The sequence below is a fragment of the Aegilops tauschii genome, chromosome 6 (genome assembly GCF_002575655.3).
Source record: "Aegilops tauschii subsp. strangulata cultivar AL8/78 chromosome 6, Aet v6.0, whole genome shotgun sequence".
In the NCBI taxonomy this organism is placed as follows: domain Eukaryota; kingdom Viridiplantae; phylum Streptophyta; class Magnoliopsida; order Poales; family Poaceae; genus Aegilops; species Aegilops tauschii.
In genome coordinates, this window is record NC_053040.3 from 44,737,115 (window position 1) to 44,757,881 (window position 20,767).

Sequence of the window (20,767 nt, forward strand, 5' to 3'; positions counted from 1 at the left end):
GGCAATATCGGTGGACTGAACTGCAACATGCCAGAATAAGAGGGGGATATCTAGTCCTGTCGAAGACTACGCTTTTGGCAGCCTCCATCTTGCACCATGTAGAAGAGAGTAGATGGTAAGTTCACCAAGTATCATTGCATAGCATAATCCTACCCGGCGATCCTCCCCTCGTCGCCCTGTGTGAGAGCGATCACCAGGTTATATCTGGCACTTGGAAGGGTGTGTTTTATTAAGTATCCGGTTCTAGTTGTCATAAGGTCAAGGTACAACTTCGGGTCGCCTTTTACCGTGGACACGGCTATTCGAATAGATCAACTACACTGCAGGGGTGCACCACATTACCCGACACGCTCGATCCCTCTGGCCGGGCACACTTTCCTGGGTCATGTCCGGCCTCGGGAGATCAACACGTCGCAGCCCCACCTAGGCTCAACAGAGAGGTCAGCACGCCGGTCTAAATCCTATGTGCGTAAGGGTCTGGGCCCATCGCCCATTGCACACCTGCACGTTGCGAACGCGGCCGGAAGCATACCTAGCCCCCTTAATACAAGCGCGGGCTTACGGTCCAATGCGGCGCGCGCCGCTCAGTCGCTGACGTCAAAAAGAGCTTCGGCTGATACCACGACGCCGGTTGCCCATATCTTGTCCCACGTGGCGGTTAGTGCGTATAAGGTTAACGACCCAACTCAGATCAAATACCAAGATCTCGTTAAGCGTGTTATTATGAAGTAGCCGCGAACGCCGACCAAGGCCAGGCCCACCTCTCTCCTAGGTGGTCTCAACCTGCCCTGTCGCTCCGCCACAAAGTAACAGTCGGGGGCCGTCAGGAACCCAGGCCCACCACTACCGGGATGGAGCCACCTGTCCTTTCATCCCCCACATCGGAATCACATGTGGGTACTCAACGAGCCGACCTGACTTTAGTCACCACCTGTATAGTATGTATGTATATATGTATATACCCGTGATCACCTCCCGAGTGATCACGGCCCGATATTATAGCATGGCAGACGGACAAGAATGTAGGGCCACTGATGGATACTAGCATCCTATACTAAGCATTTAGGATTGCAGGTAAGGGTAACAACTGTAGCAACAATGACAAGCTATGCAGCAGAATAAGATTAACCGAAAGCAGTAACATGCTACACTACTCTAATGCAAGCAGTAGAGAGAAGAATAGACAATATCTGGTGATCAAGGGGGGGGGCTTGCCTCGCTGCTCCGGCAAGGAGGGGTCGTCATCGATGTAGTCGATCAGGGGGTATCAGCAGCGGTCTCGGGGTCTACCGGAAAGAAGTAACGGAGGGGGAACACAATAAATAACAGAGCAATCAAAGCTTCACAAAACATAACATGGCAATACGCGGTGCTAGGGGTGACCTAACGCAGGGATAGGTGATACCGGCGAAGGGGGGAAACATCCGGGAAAGTATTCCCGGAGTTCCGCGTTTTCGGACAGACGGACTAGAGGGGGAAAGTCCCATGTTCGCTATGCTAGGGACGTGTGGCTGACAAACGGACTGCGTATTCGGATTCGTCTCGTCGTTCTGAGCAACTTTCATATGTAAAACTTTTTCATCCAAGTTACAGTTTATTTTCTATTAATTTTCAAAGATTTAAACAATTTCTGAAATTATTATTAATTCAAAAATAATGATTAAATGCTAGGTGCACCCAGCTCTGTGTACACAACAGTGTACACAGGGGATGACATGTGGGTCCAAGGGGGTCCTAGTTGACCAGTCAAAGTTTGACTGATCAACAGGGGGTGGGCCCTCTTGTCATAGACTAGGTTTAGTTAATTAAATCCCGTTTCAACTAATCCAGTGATTATACTAACTAATCCTAGTTAATTAATTACCTAATTGATTTTATTATTATTTTTATTTCAAAACCATTTTTTTACAAGGGACCGGGCCCCACGTGCAATTGGCCTAGAGGCCACCCGGGGCGGGCGCGTCGAACGGGCGGGCGAACCCGCCCGAACGGGCATGGGCGAAGGGGCGCGCCAGGTCACCGGTGCCGGACGCCGGAGATGGCCGCGGGGTGCGCGGCCGGCGGCTATGGCCGGCCGGAGCGGGCGCGGCGGGGCGAGGGGACAGGGCGGCGTCGGCAGCGGTGGGCGGCAGGGTCAGCGAGCGGAGGCCGTGGTCGGGCTCCAGCAGCGCGGCGGCAGTAGACGAGCGGGGTGGCCCAGGCGCGAGCGGGTGGCGCGGCGAGTAGGGATAAAGCCAGGGTGAGGCGAGCGCAGCGCCGGGAGCCACGGCAGCAGGTCGGGGCGCGGGATGGCTGCGGGGACGCGGCGAGCTCGAGCGGAGGCGGCAATGGCCAGAGCAGCAGCGAGGCGTGGCGGTGAGTGGGCGGCGCGGGCGCGCGATGAAGCAGAACTCCTGTGCGGCCACGACGGGGCTTCGGTCACGGCGGCAACAACAGCAACAACAGCGGGGTGAGGCCATGGCACATCGGGGCGCACGACAAGAGCAGCAGCGGGACGAGGACACGCACATGCGGCCGGGCGCGCGCTGGGGCACGGCCATGGCGCCGTTGGGAGGCCTACGAGGCGCAGCCGGCGCGGGGTGAGCGCGAGCGTGCGCAGGCGCACGAGGGAGCAGACCTCCGAGCGCGGCCACGGGAGGATGCGGGAGATGGCTACGTTGCCGAATCGAGGCGGAAAACAGTGGGGAATGGAGGAGGAGCTCACTGAGAGGCCGGGGATGACCTCGGGGAAGCTGGGGCTAGTCGGGGCGGCGCGAATCGGCGTCGAGCAGTGGCGGCGACAGCCGGAGTAGACGGGGTGATGGCGATGATGCAGAACGGCCCCGGTTGAGCTGATGCTCGTAGTAGATGCAGCAGACGACGGTGGTCCTTCAGGTCATGATCCGGCGGCGCGAGGATCTCGGTGGCTACGGGGCAGCGAGGCAATGGCGGCGGCAGAGGCGGCCACGCGAGGGAGAGGAAGCAGCAGCGCGAGGAGGAGAGGGAAAAAGTTCCTGGGGCTGCTAGGGTTCGGGGGAGGGGGCTTCTTATCCCCAGAGGAGCCGTGGGATGGCCTCCACGGCGCCACTGATGGCCATGGCGGCCTGGATGGTCGCCACGACCCCCCTCTGGTGAACAGAGGAAGGGGGAGGCGCCTGGGATGGGCTGGGCCAGCCATTAGGCTAGATGGGCCAAAGGTTCAGTAGTTTAGGTGATCTTCTTATTTTCATTTTTTGTGTTCTTTTTTTTGTGTTTTCTTTTAGTTACACATTATTTTTTTTCCAGTAAAATATAACAATAGCCCCTAAAATAATGTTTCAGAATAACCCACTGCCATAAAAAGTTTTACCCCGAATTAAAATAGTTTAGCAATTTATAAAATACCAAAGGAATTTATATAACTGTTTTTGCTACGGTTTAAATCGTTTTAGAGTATTTATAAAGTCTATTAATAACCCTGTGTGAGGAATAAGTAATTCCTCACCCGAGTCGATCGACCGAGAGAGATGGTCCGGCTGTAAAATTATGTTTGCCCACTGTAAAATTATGTCGATGGAAACGGTTGGGCTTTGGCTGGTCGCTAGGAGCTAGCCCACTCACCCCGTACATGAACAGGTGCGAGCGGTTTTCACGGGCTCGGGCAGGTGTTCCTCTATCCCGACCCTCCCCTCTCTGGCTGGCAATGGCGGAGGCGACGACAGCGGGGGCACCGGAGGGACCAACCGGAGGCGAGACCTACTCCCATCTCTCGCGCATGAAGTAGTCCACTTTGCGCCTCTGATCGGTAGCGAACCGAGGCGACATAGGCAGTGCAACGATCCGACGCGATCTGGGCGGCGACAATGGCCTTCTCCGGCGTCGCCCTCCATCGTCGTCTTTCTTCTCGCCGGTAAGATCTCCCTCCTCTTCCTCCTCCTCCACAAATTTCTTAATTTCTAGGGTTAGGGTTCTTGGTTTTTGGGAGCGAGGCAGAAGAAGAGAAAGAAAGGAAAAGAAACAGAAGAGAGGATCTTGCATAATGAAGAGGTGATGTACTGATGTAGGTTGATGATGGAGACTGGCGCTCGGAGGTGGGATCAATTCAAGGAGGAGGTGGATGTCATGCTGTAGGAGGAGAAGAAGGCTGCGGAGAAGGAACAACAGTACAGTATCTTCTTAGATCCAGCCAAAGGCGATGGCCCTGTTTCTACTCTGTTATAGATAAACTGTCCATTTTTTTCTTCATTGGAGCTCCACCGTTTTGAAATAACTAGACTGTCACATAGTATTGAGAAATACCATGTTCAGCCATTTACTTAGAATGGAGCTGGGATGCTGCTACTGTATGACAATGGTCATCCCATCATTGTAAATATGCTCTATTGCAGAAGGCACATAAAGAACTCGGAAAGGGTAAAGTACAAGTAAATGTGAAAAAACAAGCCTCGCAGCGAAAAATCATGCCCCAAAAAGAAGCACAAAACATTCGTGCCCAAGTAACTGTAATCTTAATGCACAATGTCACCGGCTTGTTGATAGGGAGTGTAATGTCTAGTTAGTTTTTGAGTTAGTTGAGCCACTGCCATCTGGGGCAATCATATTCTGAACATATCGAGATTTACACCTATCGATTAGCTAATCTTACTAAAGAACACAAATGTGCCTTTTCTTAAACTTGAATCGTCCTGGTAAAAGTACGGATTTTCACTTGACCTGTGGCTGTCTATATGTCGAAGGCTTCTGAATTTCTCTAGGCGTAGAATTGAACAATAGTGAGACATTGTAGGCACAGGCCTGAATAATAGTGAGACATGGTATCAACTAGCGAAAAGTGCAAGATGCAGGATCAGCTTTTATTTTTCCAGTTCATGGTACATTTGTTGCTCTTTGTCACCTCTTTGAAAGCACTGCATACACCTGCAGTACAGTAAACTTTCTCAGGGTTGGTTCTCATATTTTCACACTGAGCTTAGGCTAACGCTAGATGGCTAAGCACCTATTTATTTCTAGTTTTGATCCGTTGATACATGGTGAAATGAACAGAACGATATAGCTGGGCGTGCTCCTATTTTATGTCTATGTAAAGAAGCAATGCAATCTATATCGGATGCAAGTTTGGAAATGTATTATTTGTACATGCTCCTATTTTATGTTGGCCCCACATCTCGTAACTCTCAAATTTCTTACATCGGCTGGCGAATGTGGGCTAACTCTGAACTGCTAGATTTTTATATGTGGTTGGTTGGACACCTTATGTTGGCGGACACTGACCTTCTCCCAGCCTGTCAATATTCACGGAAGCTAAGTTTGATTTATTTCTATTGCCAAGAGGTGGACACTGATTCTCATCCAGCCTGTCAATCTTCACTAATATTTTGGTTTAACCTGCTCTCAATGCAAGAGTAATCATGTATAACAGGGAAATGCGATTTTTCCTTCAGGTTATTGCTTGTTTGTTTTTTGTAGCATACACCAGATGGGAATGTGCTATTTTTGATGAGTAAATGCGATTCTAACTATGCTCCATCAATTTTTTTTCCGTAGCCATGGATACGTAAAGAAAATCAGCACCATTATTTTTGTTTGAAATTCCTATGTACTGTAAGACTTTGATTTCGTTCACATTTGACCTATTTTCCTATCTTGCAGAGCCATCCATTCAAATATGGTTAATATCTTCTACCCTGTATTTACTGTACCACTAGAATAGAGACGTGCATTTATTTTAGTCGATCAATTTTTCTGCTGTAGCAATACTTTCTGTTGTCATCCTGGTTGTGCTCCAATTCACTATTTCCATGAATTAATGTTAGGTACTCCGTCAGCATGTTCACATCATGTGCTAGCCTGCTTTTAAAGGTATTTAAGTTTTGATGCTACGTAATTCATATTCATGAGATTGTGCGTGGATAACTTGTAATCTTTATCTCTTTTGTTTCATCTTATCCAACTGTATCTCGCACAGTTTGGTACAAGACATGATTTAGGTTGCATTGCAATTGTAGTTACAGAACTTGGCCTCTCTGTCTTGTTTCTCTGTTTACTTTCGATTCATACCTGTAGCTAGTGTGTTCATGTGATTCTCATAAATCTGGTACATCCAAACTTCCCTTGTGTTTTTTTTTCAGTTTAAGATAGTAAAGCCTCAGTCTATCTTCAAGTGTGATGTGTTCTTGTTTGTCGGTGGTCTCTACCTGTTTGTTGGTATGCTCCTCAGAAATAAAATATTCTGTTTTTTCAGGTCTATTCAAGTGGATGACGACAACTGTATGAGGGTAGAGAGGAATGAGTTTTCTGGAACACGTCTTCGTATTTTAGTGTATGGTGGGTACAGGTATTGTTTGGTTCAAAATTTAGACCTTTTTACCAATAATTAGTAGCAAAATTTAGGATTGTTGAGAAGAGAGGTGAAGCTAAAGGCTTCAGTACTATTCTTAGGATACTATATGTTGCTTCCAGGCCATGTATAAGAATTGTTCAGTTACTTGAGAGATTGTTGAACATATGAAATTGATGGAAGTCTTTGGGCACCCTCAAGTTAAGTTGCTTGAAGACCAAGTTCAAATATGTGTGAGGGCAGTGCAGTTGGGCATGCCAGTGTAGTAGATCTGTTTTGAAATAGTGCTTTCAGAAATTTTCCTGCTGCTGGTCGCCAAATGGCATTCAATTATCTCCAAATGATTTTTTCTATACTCATAGGGATAGTTTTAATTACGTGAGACATTTCCCAGAACCATTAGTTAGTTTTGTACACTGAATCTATTTATTAGACGGTTTTGTTATTCCTAGGGCCATGTTGATCGTTCTTCCATTTGTTATATAGCATTATTTTAGGGCCATCGGGCTACCATCCATTCCATGGGCTCGTGATTTTACTGTGTTCGTGATGATACATCTGTCCCTTTTATGTTTGGTTCTTCAGATATTAATGTTGTCATCTCAATCAGTGCTGAGCATCGTTTATGGGCTTTTGGATTGTTATCATCACTGTAGTGCTGATGTACCTCCCAAGAAGAAATATAATGTGGTAGGCAGAGATACCTCTTATGGGATGGTTTAGATTGAGGCAAAGCAAAGCTTTCGCCTCCAAATTTTTTTACGGACTTGTCCCTGTATTACAAAAAAAGTTTCTAGCTGATTACTGTGGAAATACCTGAGACAAATCAAACTTTTGGAATGCAGTTCTAGGATTCTGGATATGGCATTTTCAAGGTTATTTCGTACTATAAGAAAATTTTCGTTTGATCTGCACATCTCAAAGTAAAGTTAACAACGCTCCGCAATCTTTTTGTGTTTCTGGTCTAAGTCAACAAGATAATATAGTACCTCGCCCAAAAAAAAGATGATCCATTTGAAAACTGTCGTGCAAAACATTGGAGAAAAAATTGCAAACAAGAACTACACTGAAGAACAATTTATAGGAACACGGTCACATCCTACAAAAGAAGTCAGGCACGTCTCCTACTCATCCTAAAATTACAGCAACATCATTTTGTTTTTTATAGTGTTATTACTTTGTTGTGCCGTACGGATTTCTCAAATGCCCGATGTAACTTATTAGCATGCAAAATGTAATATTACGTCTGTCCCTTTTGTTTTGTAGAACGGAGACAGTTTCCTACTTCAGGCTGTAATCTTACCTCAAGTGCCTTTGTTTTCTTACGTTTTGAAGGTATGTACGTGGGAATGGCTGTAATCTTATCTCAAGTGCTTTTGTTTTCCTACATTTTGAAGGTGTGTACATGGGAGATGGACTGGGGTGAAGAATAATAATTCTTCACCCAGGGTGACGATAAAAGTGTGGTTTCTCCGCCTTAATTACCTATGCATTATTTGGCTCACTCCGAACATTTTACTTTTAATATTAGAAAACTTTTATTGTTTACATTTAATTAAAATTTGAATTTGAATCGTTTTGAACTAACCCGAGTTTATTAACAGAAATCGAGGTGACGTGGCATCACTAATAAAGGATTACTGTAGCTTAATTATCCTGGCATCACAATGACCCACTAGTTATTGCAGTCTGAACTTGGGCAACTCGCATGACAAACAGAAAGGAGCACCGAACGACAAATATGGAGATAGCAACGGGAGAGAATCTTGGCCAAGTCATTCGTGGAGGAGTTAGAGAGCAGTCGGAGGCGACGCAGTCAAGGCGGAATCGGATGAGCCGTCAGAGGCAAAGCGGCCTGACGGTCGTGTGACTCGTGTCAGACCCAGAGAGTCGATGGTGGCGAGCTGTCCAATCGCCGCACCCTACAATGAGCAGAAGATAGATCTTTTTTATGAAGGAGAGAGGATTTGGCCGTTGATCTTTTTTTCTTTTAGAGGAAGAGAAGGGCAGGTGTGTGTACACGACTGGAATCCTCCACCTCCTTTCCAATGAGCCGCCCATTCACGCGAGCGCAGCAAGCATAGGAAGGCGATCTATGTGGGGCTGAAGCTGCGGTCACCAGAATGCAACGTCCAAACGGAGGCTTTTGAAGGAAGGGTTATATACTGCAATTTGGAGGAAGCTGAGCGGCATGAGGGAGGTGAAAGGGAAGGGTGTAATGGCGCCGCTGACCAGCGGAGATGAAACAGCAGTGGAATATTAATGGAGAAGGAGATGAACGATTGGTAAGGAAAACATAATCTGTGTGCTGATTAAAACAATGATCTTAAAGACATGGAGCTTGCACGTAGTGGGCCAAGTGATTTTACTAATGGAAACAGAAAGCATGGCGCTGGGGTTCTCCGTGTCTTACCAGGGGCATGGGGTGTGGGGAATGACTGGGATATATTTTGTTTTTTTCTTTCAAGGAAAATGACCTCAGGAGGTGGGATTGCATAAGGTGTGACGTGGCTTGGTGTGATTGAATGTTGAGGTGTCTATGCTGTATGTTGAGATAAATCAAGTAGTAAGAGTGAACTTTTTTTTGCGTAAATGGGGGTGAACTTCTTAAATATATATGATTCTTGTAATACTCTCACTTATAGTTAAGCATGTCCATACAAGCATAAACCATCTTATAAACATAGTATATATTTGGTTCTGCATACAGGGTTTCTTGCGCAAATGCGACAAGGAACACTCTGATTTCTGAAAAGGAAGAACATCCAGTGAATTGTATTCTTATGATGTTGCGCTGGCATCTTTCTCAGCTACCAGAAGACAAGGAGCAAAATGGTTGAACAGCGTGGCACTAACATATACTGGTACTGATTGTAGTGATTTTTCTTTTCAGTATCGTACAAAACGTATTTGTCATTCTTAAATAATGCCATACCACCATTTTTCTTCCGCTCGCTTGATTTGGTGGTGTCGATTCAACCATACTTCTTGCTGCTTTTGAAATGATTCATCACGGCTGTCATCATTTGTGAAAGCATGGGGTTCTTCAGGCTCCCGTGATCCCGTAACCTTTGCAGAGTGGTGCTAACTCCGTCTCTTGAACGGATCCTGTTATACGAAATAAAGCGTATGTTAGCCTTTAGCACATTCCTACTCAGTTTAAAGTAAAATGTGCATCACCTGGAAAGCTTCAAGGCTTGTGATGGCTTTGGAATGCTTTTGCGAATTCAAATTAGGAGCACCCTGCAAAGCATCCACCTCTTTAAAAATCTTTGAAATACCCCTGAGGCTCTCCTTGACAGTTATAACAACTCTTTTGAATGCTTCATCTTGTACGTGGAAGATCACATGTTATTTGTGAAACAAAAATAATTGTTTCATAATTTAATTAACATGTGTACGACAAAAATCATCATCAAGGTTCTTTATGGGGGCCTTCGTGTCATCCTTTTGTATTCCCTGGTTAGAATGGTCCTTAGCAGCGACCTTCGTGACATCGTTTTGTTTTCCCTAGTCAGAACCATTCTCAACATTCTCAGCAGGGGCCTCCGTTGGGTTTGAAGGTGCTCCGAGGTCAGAAAGATGTATGTCCTCCAATGTTTTAAATAGCCGGCTATAGCCCCCTATATAGCCTTTTCACTAGGGTGCCGCTAAATGGTCCCATGTACAAATAGCCCGCTATAGCCTGCTATAGCCCGCTATAGCTCCGCTATAGCTGATTTTGAGGTCCGCCGCTACTTGGCAATAGCCCGCTATTTAAAACATTGATGTCCTCCACTCTTGGGAGGTTCTCCAAAACGTAACATGTTAGTCTGGGGTGTTTTGATAGTAAAATTATTTAGACAAAACCTTCTACACATATATTTCCAGTTATAATAATCTCATAATGAGATGATTTACATCATAATGTTATTCTTACGTTTAATTCTTTGATGAAGGTCCTCCAGGAGCTTGCCGTGTGTAAGGGTACGTCTAAGGCGCTCATTCATTTTCTTTTCAAGGGTGCACATCCTGTCAACTTGTTGTGCACTAGCCTCCCGCACAAGGGACCCAACTTCTTTCCAATCAGTCAATACACGACCGACGAGTACCTTAATCGGCAACTTTGAAGTAGTTAGAAGCATATAACTTCGATAGCAGTTGCAATGTTACAATATATATTTGTGCCTGATGTAACCACTAGTGTGGGCGGCTGCTAAGCAAATGATCTTTACCCCCTTTCTACAATGGAGTTTTAAACCATCGCCTTGCATGTGTGTGTGATAGGCGATCCATCCCACACCAATCGAAAACTGCCAGCGATAGGTCCTCCTGTCACACACGCGAGGCAAAAAGAGCTCGTGTGCGATCGGGCGAGCCATCACAGACAATTATACATGCCCAATCATTTTCGTTCGTATGAACATCTCACACAGTGAATCCTAGACAAATGTTTATGTTTGTCTATACATCCCACACAGTGAATCACAGACAAACATTTTTGTTTGTATGCACATCACACACAATTTTCCGCATCACATCGTATGTGATAGCATTGCCATAGTAGACGATATTAATAATTTTATCGTTGCCATTATGAATGCATCACGTGCGGTGGCTAGAAGAAAATGTGTGGCATAGGCTGTCCACCGCACACACCTTTTACGTGAAAAACGTTTGCGCAAGGTGGCCTAACACAAACAGTTGTCTAGAGGAAGTCGTGTGTGATTGTTCATTGATCCAACACGTTTACTTCCTAGAAATTGTGTAGGTTGTCTGAGGTCATCGCCCATGGTATTGTCTCAATAATCGCATGCAATAGAAAAACCTAATACGCATGCTAATTGGCCTATTATTTTTAATCTATTTAGTAATCAAATTGACATTTCATATTAAACACACAATATATTTCATTTTACTTCAACCAGGATTTCATAATTGAAATACATGAGAGTACAACATCATATAGCTCCAGCACTCAGTTACACCATATAGACATATATATAGCTAGCTACCCTATTACACAACGGCACCAAGTTTCACATGCAACATCTAAAACCTCTAGAAATTAGCATCATAGACGGTAGATAGATAGATTAATCTCATCTGGAAAACTGCTGAAGCAGAAGGCGAATATTGAGCCTTCAATGATGTGAAGGTCCTTGCAACTTTAGGCCAGTGCTTGTGGATGATTGATCGCCCATCCTTCGTCCTCTTGAGGAAGACTTCAATATTGTACTGTGGGTGTTGTATGAATACCTTCCTCGCCTCTTGACTATACCGGTGGTTTGAGAGGTAATCATCAATGAACTGCTTTGGAAAGACTTGAAAACAAAGATATGCATAAATATCTTCTCTAAGTTTTGAAATGGCACAAAGAAATAAAAAATAAGGTATAAGAGTTAGTACCATCCTGTAGTTCATTGATGTCTTCTTCATCGTGCATACAAAGATCTTGTTCTTTTTCGTCGCTATTTTCTTTATCCTAACAATCATTCCGAGTTTCTTGACTTGCTTGATATTCATGGACATCTCATTTTCTGCAGTTGCACAATAATGTGCTATTAGCCAAAGGAACATGCATTTGCAAATCTCGATGGTAAACCTCAGTGCCGCCCATTGTTTCCCTGCAACATATAAGGTAGTTATTGATCACGTTAAGTGAGAGTTGGCATACTATCACTAAAATATGTTGATAAAAAATTAACACATTGTAGATTCAGCAGATTAATTCAAGCCACATGAAAAAGTCAGTTATCCAAACCAAGCATGCTTAAGAAATAGGAAAGCCAGTCATCTAGTCCCCCAGCCATGCACACCTAGCCACCTATACTCAAACCGTGCACCGCTAGCCAACTACACATCTCGCACACAGAGATTGGGCATCATGCACTATTTGCTATCAAACGTGTATAGTTGAGCATCGTGTTGCCCATGGTAGACATGAGGGCATGGTTTGTATCGAGGTGGCTAGCGGCGCATATTGTCAGCCTAGTTGGCTAGGTGTGCATGATATGGGTTGATATGAATGGCATTGCATCGCATCCAGATTCCCCTCCCCGACATCGGACGCCGGAGCGACATGCATATGGTAGACAAATCTGCGCGGTCGGCGACGAAGGTTGGATGAGATAAAATTGAAATAACCGCCATTGATTAGCACTACTAGGGAAAAGCCTAGCAGTAGCGCGGGTTTTTAGCCTATCAGTAGCGCGGGTAACTGCGCTACTGCTACGGCGCTACAACTAAAGGTTAGCAGTAGCATGTGTTGACACGCGCTACTGCTTATATCTACTTAGTAGTAGCGCATGGAGGAACGGGCGCTACTGGTAATTAGTAGTAGCGCATCTCAAAGCCCGCGCTACTACTATTCGGTATTCTATTTTTTATGTCATTATTCATATACCTTTATACAAGTTTTCATACAGTAGCAATTTAGAGATTGTTTTTACATCACAATGAGTTATTAATTTACTAGGTGGAAGAATCGCGGATTAATTTCAAGTGGATGGATCCTAAGTGATCAAGTCATGGATTATCACAATAATCCATGGCTTGATCACTTAGGATCCATCCACTTGAAACTAATCCGCGGTTCTTTCACCCAATAATATAATAACTCATCATCATCATCATCATCATCATCATCATCATATTAATATAAAAACTCTTACACCATATCATCACCAACAACACTAGCTAATAATCATCATAGTCATTACCACTTAGTACTAGGGAGAAGCCTATACACAGAATTTTACCAGCAGCGTGTTTTAAAATAAGGCGGCGCTGCTGCTATATAGCAGCAGCGCGCTCCAGCAGAACTCGCTACTGAAATAAAATTAGCAGTAGCGCGCCTCCTCAAGGCCGCGCTACTGCTATAATTCCCCCGACCCCGCCGCGAAGCTAGTTTTAGCAGCAGCACGTTAGCGCGAAGAGCGCTACTGCTACAGATCATAGCAGTAGCGCATTCCAATAATACCCGCTACTGCTAAGTTTACTAAAAAATTTAGTCCCACCTCGCTCCGCGAAGAGGGTTTCTACCACCTTAAATATGTTACTTCTCTATCACAAGCACTTGGTCTTCACTAAACTCTATGTGTAAAATTTGTGGCCGCAATATGAGTCTTCCCCGGTTACTAAACCGGCGATGACTCATATTGACAAATCAGACTGTACACAAAAAGATCATTGATGATCAATGTATTTTTTATGTCTATTTTTACATGCTGACACATAGCAGTAGCGCGTTCTTTGTGAAAGGCGCTACTGCTAGGTCGTTTAGCAGTAGCGCCTTTCTCTATAGCGCGCTACTCCTAAGCCATTCCATCGCCCACCGCCCACTCTCCTCTATCCAATCCACTCACACTCACACTCAATCGATCTCCCCCTCAACCCCCCCCCCCCCCCCCCCCGCACCGGTCCTCCCCCGTCGCCCCTCCTCCCTCTGCGCCGCCGTCACCTCCTCCACCTCGCTGGACTCGGTACCGCCCTCCTCTTCGGTCCTCCCTCCACTCGCCGCTGGCCGGCCCCTCCTCGCTCCGCCTTCCTCCGCCGTCCTCCCTCCACTCGCCGCCGGCCGGCCCCTCCTCGCTCCGCCTTCCTCCTCCGTCCTACTCTCTTCTCCCTCGTCGAGTCGCCCCTCCTTCTCCCTCCTCCCTCCTCCATCCACAACCCCTCCTCCCTGCTACATTTTGATTTAGTAGGCTAGTTCATATGCAACATTTTGATTTAGTTGATATGATTTAGTTGATTTAGTGGGCTAGTTGATTTAGAACATTTTGATTTAGTTGATTTAGTATGCTAGTTGATTTAGTAGGCTAGTTGATTTAGTAGGCCAGTTGATTTAGTATGCACCATTTTATTGTTATTTTTTCTGTACATGGATAGCTAGATGCTTTTGTTTTTCTGTAATAAGTTATTTTTTGGCGAAATGTAGGTGCCAATTTAGTTAAATTTGCCACTTGTTTTTTTAATCAATTATCTTAGGAAATAGGGGCCAAATTAGATGAAATGTCTTGGTAGGTGGTACCCTGATTTGGTAGATATTTGTGAAATGTTTTTTCGGCAATAGGTGCCACCGAAATGCTTTGGTAGGTGGTACCTTGTCATCTAATATGTTACTAGATCTTAGGATTATAATTGTCCATCAAATTGCTTCTCGCGGAAGAACCAAAAATATCACATGCTACTGTTTTTCTTTCTTGTGAAGTGGATCATTAATCCTTTGCTCATATTGCTTTAGGAAAATGGTGCCACCATCACGACCACCATGTCGACTGTGCAAGTCAAGGTGCGCTAGCAGCCTTGCAACTGGCAAGCTGTTCGGCATCTACTTCCAGCCGAGTTTTCATCATGCGGCGGTAAGAAATTAGATGAAATGTAACAACTATTTTATTTTTAGTGTTGGCATTACTGCATTGTGTCATTTTGGTTTTTTTACACAGATCATCCAATGCAATGTGAGATTAAAATTTAACAAGCTGACAGGAGACACTGTGACATTTGAGGCTCCTGGGGAGCCGTACACTATGGACGCCGAGAAAGGACGCAATATGTCACAGATTGGAGGAGATGGATGGGCCCGTTTCCTCGCCCGCATGCGTCTTACTAGTGGTGAGTTGATCAGCTTCTCCTTCAGAGCACAAAGACCCAAGCTGGTTGTCATTTATATCAACCTGGTGGAAGATGATGAAGATGATGAAGATGACGAAGATGATGAAGATGACGAAGATGATGAAGATGACGAAGATAATGAGGACCCACTCGATGAAGATGATGAGAACCCACTTCATGAAGCCATCGTAGCTCAAAGAATGAGGCTGAGCGAGGAGGAGGTGTGCAACCTATGGGACATAATTCCGCCACGTGATGACTTTGTCGGGGTGCCATTCGTGACCGCCTGACAAGTACCATGGTCGATCGGCATGAAATGGTATGTTATACTGACTGTAGTAATTTGATGATATATATATATGCTTTATTGTTATACTTACCAATGCAAATTATCCAATGATATGCTTAGTGAGTCCGATGATATGCTTAGTGTAGAGTCCAATGATATGCTGTGTGGAATCTAGTCGATGATATGCTTTAGTGTAGAGTCTGATCACATGCTTATTAGTGTAGAATCCAGGGAACTATTAATAGTGTAGATAATCCATATATAATTATTAGTAGAATTCATGCTTAATCAGTACAAATGCTTAGTACTATGTCTTTTGATAGTGTAGAAATCTATACTTAATAGAAATATATTTGCAAGAGTATGTGCGAGGCTATTTATTAATTGATATGTTTTTCTTATTCAGAAATTGCCAAAGAACCTATCTGTGAGTTGTGGTATCGAGCCTGATGAAGAAGGCTCAGCTGGACTACGCCTTACCTCAAGGGGCTCCGCCACCACATGTACTTATCGCATGGACACAGACGGTCGCACACACTTAAACTCGGTTGGGTGGAAGAGATTCCTCGTTGGCAAGAATCTTCGTGTTGGACAGGCCATCCTAATTACTATCAGGAACACCCACCGCCCAGGCTTCAGGATGATGATCGTCGTCGATATCATCTAGAACTACATATGTGTGTGTGGCTCTATCATCTAGAACTACATATTCTGATCGTCGTCGATGTCATTATCATGTAGAACTACATATGGTGATCGTCGTCGATATCACCTAGTACTGCTTGAGGATGCATGTTGACTATATATGAAATTGTTATCTAGTAGTACTACCTAGTACCTATAATGCTTTATGAAATTGATATGTAGTAGTACCTAGTATCTGGAAATTGCAGTTTCTTGAAACTGAAATGGGGTAGGAATTGGGGAAAATGATGAAACATATAGCAGTAGCGTGGGGCTAGCGATACGTCTCCAACGTATCTATAATTTTTGATCGTTCCATGCTATATTATATTCTATTTTGGACATTATTGGGCTTTATTATACACTTTTATATTGTTCTTGGGACTAACCTATTAACCGGAGGCCCAGCCCAGAATTGCTGTTTTTGCCTATTTCAGAGTTTCGCAGAAAAGAATATCAAACGGAGTCCAAACGGAATGAAACCTTCGGGAGCGTGATTTTCGGAACGAACGTGATCCAGAGGACTTGGACCCCACGTCAGGACATCAACCAGGAGGGCACGATGTAGGGGGCGCGACCTCCACCCTCGTGGGCCCCCTGTTGCTCCTCCGACGTACTCCTTCCTCCTATATATACCTACGTACCCCCAAACTACCAGACACGGAGCCAAAAACCTAATTACACCGCCGCAACCTTCTGTACCCGTGAGATCCCATCTTGGGGCCTGTTCCGGGGCTCCGCCAGAGGGGGCATCGATCACGGAGGGCTTCTACATCAACACCATAGCCTCTCTGATGATGTGTGAGTAGTTTACCTCAGACCCTCGGGTCCATAGTTATTAGCTAGATGGCTTCTTCTCTCTTTTTGGATCTCAATACAATGTTCTCCTTGATGTAATCTTCTTTTGCGGTGCGTTTGTTGAGACCGATGAATTGTGGGTTTATGATCAAGTTTATCTATGAACAATATTTGAATCTTCTGAATTCTTTTATGTATGATTGGTTATGTTTGCAAGTCTCTTCAATTATCAGTTTGGTTTGGCCTACTAGATTGATCTTTCTTGCAATGGGAGAAGTGCTTAGCTTTGGGTTCAATCTTGCAGTGTCCTTTCCCAGTGACAGTAGGGGTAGCAAGGCACGTATTGTATTGTTGCCATCGAGGATAACAAGATGGGGTTTATATCATATTGCATGAGTTTATCCCTCTACATCATGTCATCTTGCTTAAAGCGTTACTCTGTTCTTATGAACTTAGTACTCTAGATGCATGCTGGATAGCGGTCGATGTGTGGAGTAATAGTAGTAGATGCAGGTAGGAGTCGGTCTACTTGTCTTGGACGTGATGCCTATATACATGATCATACCTAGATATTCTCATAACTATGCTCAATTCTGTCAATTGCTCAACAGTAATTTGTTCACCCACCGTAAATACTTATGCTCTTGAGAGAAGCCACTAGTGAAACCTATGGCCCCGGGGTCTATTTTCCATCATATTAATCTTCCATCAACAAGCTATTTCCTTTGCCTTTTATTTTGCTTCTATTTTACTTTGCATCTTTATCATAAAAACACCAAAAATATTATCTTATCATATCTATCAGATCTCACTGTCGTAAGTGACCGTGTAGGGATTGACAACCCCTTATCGCGTTGGTTGCGAGGATTTATTTGTTTATGTAGGTGCAAGGGACTCGAGCGTGGCCTCCTACTGGATTGATACCTTGGTTCTCAAAAACTGAGGGAAATACTTACGCTACTTTGCTGCATCACCCTTTCCTCTTCAAGGGAAAACCAATGCAGTGCTCAAGAGGTAGCAAGAAGGATTTCTGGCGCCGTTGCCGGGGAGTCTACGCAAAAGTCAACATACCAAGTACCCATCACAAACCCTTATCTCCCGCATTACATTATTTGCCATTTGCCTCTTGTTTTCCTCTCCCCCACTTCACCTTTGCCGTTTTATTCACCCTCTCTTTTTAGTTCGCTTCTTTTTCGCTTGCTTCTTGTTTGCTCGTGTGTTGGATTGCCTGCTTGTCACGATGGCTCAAGATAATACCAAATTATGTGACTTTACCAATACCAACAATAATGATTTCCTTAGCACTCCGGTTGCTCCTCTTACCGATACTGAATCTTGTGAAATCAATGCTGCTTTGTTGAATCTTGTCATGAAAGATCAATTCGCCGGCCTTCCTAGTGAAGATGCCGCTACCCATCTAACACTAGTAGAAAAAGGGGCTTTTACCCCGGTTGGTAAGGGCCTTTTGTCCCGGTTTTTGAACCGGGACTAAAGGGTCGTTACTAAAGCCCTAACCCTTTAGTCCCGGTTCTTACACGAACCGGGACAAAAGGTCCTCCACGTGGCCGCTGCTGCCAGCCCAGGCAGGGGGGCCTTTGGTCCCGGTTGGTGCCACCAACCGGGACCAAAAGGCAGTCCCGGTTGGTGTCACCAACCGGGACTAATAGGCATCCACGCGTCAGCATTTCAGGGGCTGGGGTTTTTGTTTTTTTGAAGGGGGGGGGGGTTGGGGGGTTAATTTAGGTGTTTCATATATTGTGTTAGCTAGCTAATTAATAGAGAGAAGTGTCCTCTCTTATCTCCGTGCTTGGTCGATGCTACGTACTATATACGTATGGAGTGGACTAGACACGCTAGCTAGTAAGCAAATGAAGGAAACAGAAGATCGTCATGAACATATGCATACAGAGAGAAGTGATATCGACCACCTCTCCTTCTCCGAGAGATTGGTCGAACAACAAGTTCTCCTATATCTATCTGACACTACCGGCTACATATATACAATAATTATCTCTTACAATATAATCTCCTAATTAAATGGTAGGAACACAGGGTCCACATAGTATTCTCCATTTTCAGCGATCACGTGGTCAAGGAAGAATGCCGCCAATTCCTCTTGAATTGCTCGCATACGATCTGGTGCTAGGAGTTCATCATGCATCCGAAACATATAATTTGAAGAAGGGGGTCAATACATATATATATATATGAATAAATGAAACTCGACACAAATGATGGTAAAAAAATAAAATTGTGAATATTATTGCTTACGCACTTCATATTGTTCGTCAGAGTAGCCCCGCTCACAGGTCGTGTGGCGGATAGACTCGTAAACGTAGTATCCACAGAAATCATTCCCTTGTTCCTGCCACAACCACTTTACAAGAAATAGAAGTCAATCTAACTGATAAGCAAGCATGCTACATGGTATTGATGAAACTAGCGCTTGAATCACTAGGAGATGTGCGGGACAAGCTACTATAGTACTTACTTTCGGGCGTCTAAATTGCAGCTTCTTCGGCAGTCTCGGAGCTTTTGTGGTGAATTTTCTCCAAACCCTGCTAGACAAAGAAAACAATTACTTGATATCAGAAAATGAACAAAGTTGCTGATATGGTGGATAATGATCGATTTAACTTACTTCTCGAGCATTTGAGTCATGTCCGCATAGTCCTGGGGATCTTTTTGTCTCGAGTCTAAGACGGTTACTACTCCCTGCTCAAGCTTAATCTCTAGGAGAATATAGTGGAAGATGCGCATGCATGCATAAGTCATCAATTACATTACCATAACCTGGACTAATAAGGGAAACCGAATATGCACAAGACAGTAACACTCACTTGAAGTTGTAAGGAAAGAGTATTATATCTTTGTTTTGATTTAATACCAACGATAGTAGCAAGTTGGCCTCGGCTTCTTTGGCATGTTTTTCAACCGTATATGCATCTATGAGATTTGTGTTAATGAACCCAATATCACCGATTTGTCTTTTCTTCAATTCGGCGATCTTCAATCTGCATAATATAGTGAGGATAATTATAAATACATGCAATGAAAGAGCTGACCTATATAGAGAGACTTAATGACAGAAGTAGTACTACTTACAGACAGTAGCAAGTGTCGTTGATTTATCGAGGGCCTTTTGATTGAAAAACTGGAAGAACTCCTCAAATGGAACATTCAGCAGTTCAATTCCAACGAGGTCATGCTCCGGTTTAACTCTCAGCGTCAAAGTATTCCTCCCCCCAGACTCTCTGCAGGTTTTCATGTACCAATCATGTAATCTTCGCATCATCATTGTTAGAGATCTTTCATCTTTGACGAGAGGCTTCCCGTAATGGTATTTGTGTTCGTCCACCTCCATGATTTCATAATGTACATCGTCGGGCAGGTAATCTCCAAGATTGCTATAACCGGGCACCATCCTCGGATCATTAGCGACGATGTCTTTAGACACCTTGAGCGGGGGGCACGATTGGTTCGCTTGTTCGCCAAGCTGGCAATTTTTTCCCAGCTCGTCATTCTTTTAACCTTTGATCATTGACAGTACTTCCCGACCGCTCCGCTTCGACAAATGTCTTTGCAATAATGCACTCATAGTTGCCTTTCGGCGGAGACTTTGGTGGTTTTGTCAGGGCATCCAGAGTGCGCTTCGCTTTCACCGGATCTACCTTCTCCTCCGGAGGTGGATGTTTCTTTGCTTTCACCCCTTCAAAAAAGTTCTTCACTTCGGCTCGCACGATCTTCGCGTTCTCCTCCTCGGTCCTCTCGTATGGTAACTTCTCTGGAGTCTTCAGAGAAGGACCAAATCTGTATTGCCTCCCGCCTCTGGCAGCTGTACTGCTAGACGCCGGAAGAGCAGACAGAGCGGCTGCGGCTGTCTTCTTTCCTTGCTTACGAGGCGGAGGAGAAGTACTATGACGCGCAGGAGCAGCCGGAGCGGCGGCGGGTCTCTTCTGCCCTTGCTGACGAGGCGGAGAAGGAGGAGGCTGGCTGCTCTGGCACGCCGGCGCAGGCGGAGAAGGAGGCGGAGTGCCGCCACGCGCCGGAGAAGGAGGCTGAGTGCCCTGATCACTCACCGGAGGAGGAGGCGGAGTGCCGCCACG

At 44.9% G+C, this 20,767-nt stretch overlaps 1 long non-coding RNA gene across 2 annotated transcripts; it reads left to right on the plus strand.

Moving 5' to 3' along the window:
- Positions 1 to 3,582: 3,582 nt before the first annotated feature.
- LOC109763432 (uncharacterized) lies at positions 3,583 to 8,965 on the plus strand. 2 transcript variants are annotated; one of them, XR_006664996.2, is made up of 5 exons: positions 3,583 to 3,868; positions 4,023 to 5,817; positions 6,200 to 6,292; positions 7,562 to 7,630; positions 7,900 to 8,965. It is a non-coding gene; the product is annotated as an uncharacterized lncRNA (long non-coding RNA). The 2 variants fall into 2 exon arrangements; XR_006664995.2 differs by lacking the exons at positions 7,562 to 7,630; positions 7,900 to 8,965 and having other exon boundaries at positions 6,200 to 6,495.
- The last annotated feature ends 11,802 nt before the right edge of the window (positions 8,966 to 20,767 follow it).